This window comes from Aptenodytes forsteri, unplaced genomic scaffold (assembly GCF_000699145.1).
Source record: "Aptenodytes forsteri isolate BGI_AS27 unplaced genomic scaffold, ASM69914v1 Scaffold83, whole genome shotgun sequence".
Lineage (NCBI taxonomy): Eukaryota > Metazoa > Chordata > Aves > Sphenisciformes > Spheniscidae > Aptenodytes > Aptenodytes forsteri.
In genome coordinates, this window is record NW_008795371.1 from 4,655,410 (window position 1) to 4,660,886 (window position 5,477).

General features: G+C 41.6%; 2 protein-coding genes across 2 annotated transcripts in view; one reads left to right on the forward strand and one right to left on the reverse strand.

The window, feature by feature from the left end:
• NOX5 (NADPH oxidase 5) overlaps positions 1-3,223 on the reverse strand; it is a 50,333-nt gene extending 47,110 nt beyond the window's left edge. The window contains exons 1-2 of the mRNA XM_009280473.2: positions 3,096-3,223; positions 1,862-2,816 (exon numbers count right to left, since the gene is read on the reverse strand). The gene's annotated coding sequence lies outside the window, so the exon portion shown is untranslated. The remainder of the gene's footprint in view (positions 1-1,861; positions 2,817-3,095) is intronic.
• ANP32A (acidic nuclear phosphoprotein 32 family member A) overlaps positions 1-5,477 on the forward strand; it is a 64,422-nt gene that overhangs the window by 36,683 nt on the left and 22,262 nt on the right. The gene's annotated exons all lie outside the window — the stretch shown is intronic.

Below are 5,477 nucleotides of genomic sequence, written 5' to 3' on the forward strand. Positions count from 1 at the left end.
AAAAATCTCCACACAGCCAATTAAAAAAATATCCCCCCCCTGATAAAAAAAAAAAAAAAAAAAAAAACCAAAACACCCCTCCAAAACTCATCTCAACTCTGTCCTAAAAGCGTGGCAACTATGACAACCAGTTTTGGTAAGAAACAAAAAAACGAATTTGACAAACAGAAAATGGGTACTGCAGAAGACTTGCAGAAAACTATTTAAACTATTTTAAAAGCTGGTGTACAAGTTATGGAAGGTTTATGGGTGTACGTATTGATCAGTCTACTCCCGTAGACCAGCAAAAATGTGTGAAACAATTTCTTCCCTTATTTTGTTAATTATGAATTTCTAGGCTCCACTGGTACGCCTGGTATTGTGCAAATAAAAAGGGAAATTACATCCTACACTCAACTCTGGAAAAAAAAGCCAGTTTTGAGACATACCAGAAGTATTCACCTCTTCTTCTCCTAATTTGCTAACTTAAAACAGCTGCTTCCCATTCTATACATTGCTTTAAATACCCTTTCTCCATTTCTTGTTTGAGCTTCCCAGTTGAGTATCAATCTCTTACTTGAAACACTGCTAGAAAACAGAATATTGTGACACAAATGTGGAGTATTTGCAAGCAATTAATGCAGAAACCAATGGGAATCACTCATATGCCAGAGCAATTATACACCAGTCCCAGAAGCAAGCACTGAAAAACATACTGTTTTGCCAAACTCCCTCAAAGGGCTGATTACATTTAAAAAATGAGCAAGTAACAGCAGACAAGAACCCTTCTGGGTTTAGACTTGACCACTCAGTTTGCACCTTGCTAACCACTACCGGGAGAGATTTAAACAACTGGATGACAGACGGAAGGCACAGCACCAACATCCAAGCCTCTTAAAACGGTAGTAAGCTCCAGAGCTTATTCATCCAACGTCTTGAGCTCTTCTTCTTTCTTTTTTTATTCTGCCTATAGCACTCCCCTATTGATTTTAAAGGTCTCAAAGTGTAAATTTGTGTTGTCAGAAAATTGATATAGTTTCCCAATGCTCATTTTCGTCCCTTTTTCCCAGAATTCCTGGATACTAGCAATCAATACTGTTCTAAATTCCCCTTAATGACCAATACTCCAGTTATGCTGGGGCGGGGGGAAGTTAAGGGCGGGAAGAGGGACAATTTAAGAACAGAATTTTCTGTTTCCAGTTACCGTATCTATGTACACAGAAATGACTGAAGAAGATGTTACACAAAACATGAAGGAACGCATTGTCTAGATGCAGCAGGGACAAACAAGATACCAGCAGATCTACAAAGGAGTATTGTAAGCCACAAAAAAAACAATCAGCAGCTCATTTCAGCAAATGCTCAGCTACCCAGCAATTTTACAGACATAGAACACAGTAGGATTTCACACATGATGCATATGCTTAACGTACAGGAGCCCTTCATATGAAACTTGTGTTAATGTAAGGCTGCAGTATTCATGTTCAAAAAAAAAAAAACCAAACCCAAACAAACATGGAGAACCACCCATAACGAAGTATAAACTGTGGATGAAATCACTTAATTGGCCAAACTGCAGTTACACTGAACAGTTTTTAAGGCTAGATCGGAAAATACCTGAAAGATAATCATATAGAAGCACATGAAAACCTAACTCAGGTTCAGCAATAACTGAAGAGTTTCTATAGCGAGTGTTTTTAGTATCTTAGATTTTGGCCCAGGATTCCGATATACGATCAGCTTCAACATGCAAACCTGTATTTAGAATTTCCTTTTCATATAGTTAACAACAGGTTACTTTAAGCAATGAAGAAATTGGACAAATATGTGAACCATGTACAAAAATCAAAGATTAACTGTAGCGATTACAGCGATTACTCACAATATTAACTTCTTCGTACTCAAGCTTTAAAAATCAAAACATATACATAAGAACGGAGAATATTTTGATCTTCCAACAGAAGACTGACCAGGGATCCTACAGAGCAGTTTCCCACCATCGTAAGCAGGGCTCAGACCACTTTTGCTGCTCCACTCTGTTAGGGACTCCGACAAAACAGGATTCCATAAACTGTGTCAGTACGCAGTATTTCTAATCAATGACATCTATAACAGATAGTTGACAGCTTTATTCATAGAAACACATAGTAAAAAATCCCCAACTAAGACTTAGTATTGCTTCATCAAAACGTAACAGTTTCTTCCTCTATTACAAAGAGAACAAAACCAGATCCTTAGTTTAAATGGCATAGCCATATCCATTTTTAAAGCTGATTTACTTTTTTTTCATATCCTGAAAGTATTAGACAGTCCAGTAACCAGATTTTTTTTGTTGCTGTTTGTTTAAGAAAAGCTATACTCTGCAAAGATGTTATTTAAAATTTATTTACCTTTGTGATAGGATGCTTAGATATTTGGCCTGTGGAACATTTCCATTCATTTTTAGTTCTCAAGACGTCTCAAACCCTTGCAACACAAACAGCGTGCACATGAATGGGCAGAGGGGAAACCAACAGGTTTAAACATTTAATTTTGCTTTTGAACTTTGAATAAATTTCCCCCAATTAGTTTAGAGGGCAGCATTTTATACAATTTTATATAATTAGAACACACAACACATTCTTTCTTCTGAGAAAACAAAGGAAAAAGAAAAAGTATCTCTGTATTCTCAGAAACTTTTTTTTTTAAATGTTATGTTGGTTTAGTTAATACTTATAGACACTTTGTTTCCACGATAAAAGTTCTCTTCCAAGGGTCTTCACCTGTGCCATGAAAAAAAGTTCCAGACCAAACCTTCCTTTGTGAAGCCTCAGCCCAGGGGCCACCTTTGTTCACACCTGTAAAGGAGAATTTAAAACAGAGCTAAAATAAAATTCACCCTGATCCTGAAGTCCTAAACGCTTTGTAAAGTTTATATTCTAAAACTACTGCAGTAACTTCTACTATGTGGAAACCAGTGCCACAGAACAATAAATAAAATGACTTGTCCATGCCACAGACAAAACTGAAATCCAACAGCTCTAACAGCTAAATCATAACGAGGCCCTAAACCATCACAAAAACATTAACCTGTTGCAGAATACTAGTGGTATCATACTATAAGTTACACTTTTTACCTTAAGCTAGATCCAGCTTGACCTTTCTCCCAGCTTGCACGCTCTCAACAGAACTTCTGCTTAGTTGTCAACTGCATTCATTACAGTTTATCCACAGATGACACAGGTAAAAGAAGTATCTCCATCCCACACTGCAAAATATTTTGACAAGACAGACAGTTTTCCAGCAATTCTCATCTTTTTGTTGATACTGAATATCAAGTGTTTCAAACAACTCTTAGGGATTTTTACAGCCCTGTCTTTTTCAACCACCTGAGGTGAAGGCAAGGTTAACAAGTCCACCGAAACTCCAGCGACTCCGCATGAAGGGACAAGCAGGAATCTCACTAAGCGAATGAAGCACATTTTACCTATCATCTGCTATGCCCAACAAAAACATCCCCTATGTTTGATAAAACCCGTCACAAGTACATGGAGACAAGCAAGCGTGGGGTTTCGCCACTGTCAGAACGCTAGTGGATCCAATAGCTGACGCAGATAGCAAGCCCTGCCAGGACATATCTGGCACCTCATTTCAGAAGTCTGCCTGGCAAAAGATACAGGAGAATATACCTCCTATTGGCACCACAGGCCCTGCCCCACCACTTCATCCAGCAACTGGACGTGAGTAACAGCAAGAGCAGGCTTCCGAGAGACTGCAAGGCTTCTGGTGACACTTACATTCAGAGCAGCTACAAGCATCTCCAAGGAAGCTTTCCAGAGAGGGAGTCGACCGACCCGGGATTTCTTTGCACAAGCAACGCCTCCCTGTCCTCCCTCTCTCTGCCCAGAGCTCTCAGCAGCCCATTCAGCCCGTTCACCCCAAGGGGGGGCACCCCGAGCGGTAATACCCCGCGCTGACCAAGCGCCCCCCCACCCGGCACAAGCAGCGCCCACACCCTACGCGCTCTCCCGCCGGAGCCTGCCGCGGGGACCCCGCTCAGGGCGGGCAGGGCCCGGCCGAGCGCCCCGGCAGATCAGGGCGGCTTCGCCTCCCCTCACGGCCGGCATGTGTGTAACATCAAAATCTGCCAGATGCTAAAGCAATGTGTCATTGTCATGGTTCTCATTGGGTAGAGGAAGAGTGCTGAACAGTTGTTTTTCCTGCCATTAGAGCTGTTAAAATTGTTTCTTACAGTAAATTAGTGCTTAGGTTGACATTGTTAAAAATGAACTATTTTGGTATTAAATGCTTACTACCTCCCTACATGAGCGTAGGTTAGTTTGTGTGGAGCTTCACGTGATTGCAGCAAATCATGTGTCTGCTATAGTAGGTGGCTCCTTTGGAATTTGTAGTTGTTTACATATGTGTATCTTCACAGATTATCTCAGAAGCACCTGAGGTTTCCACCAGTATATATTGGAAGGGTAAGATAATGATAGTTACATGGCTTGCAAACTAAAAATGCTGGATATAAATTGGACCAGCAATTCCAGTATCCATATCACAAACAGAATGCGTTATTCAGGGCAAGTACATTTCCTCTCAGGAAGATCACCCTAACATAAAAAGATCCTGCAGTGCTTTGGAGCCAGCACATGTGTTTGTATGGAATGGTGGGATGGTGCATGTGGTTCATGGATTCCCATCAAAGGCCTTTCCAAGAAATTTGCATGGAAGGTGATGGCATCACAGCAAACTTTTTTTCCTGTGGATTTCCTGGGTAGGAGAGAATAGAGAATAGACATCTGTTCTTTCTGTAGCTGCAAACTTTAGTGTACCTACATCTTCCATGGAGTTGCTGGCAAATATGTACCACTGCCCTTTAGCATGTCATTGTCTTCTTTAGATGCAAATTGTCTTCTCTATTCACATACATGGAAGGAAACCCTGCCCTTGAGGTGCCTACCTGTGTGTGTGTGTGTGTGTGTGGCTGTGCACCCCAATTTGGGGGGGCCGGAAGGCGCACGCGTTATGGTCTAGGGGGAAACTAGAGGCTGCTCCTGACTCTGCCGGTGTGCGATGCCTTCAAGGGGGCTCGCCGTGCATTAAATAAAAATAAGTTGGTGCTCCTCTCTTGGCGTGTTTAGTTCGCAAATATTTGTACTGGGTGCTGGGCAGGGAGAGGCAGACAGGGACTGCGAGTGAGTTGCGAATGGTTTAGTTTAAAGTGCGTCTTCATTTCTTTGCAGTGATCAGGCAAGAGAGACTGGGGAGCCATATTTGTAACTTTGTAGTCCTCATGAACGCGCCCTTTCTCTCTCTCTCCCTCTCTCCAGATGCTGAGAAGATAAAAGAAAAGAATTTTAAACCAATGCTTAGCGTTTTTGGCGATCGGGTATCGCCGCCGGTAGCGCGAGCGTTGAATAAAAAAAATATTGCAAGAAATAAACGCACTCTCCACCCCCTCCATCCCCACACACGCACAAAAAGGCTAGCTGTGTGCGTGTGCGTGTTTTTCT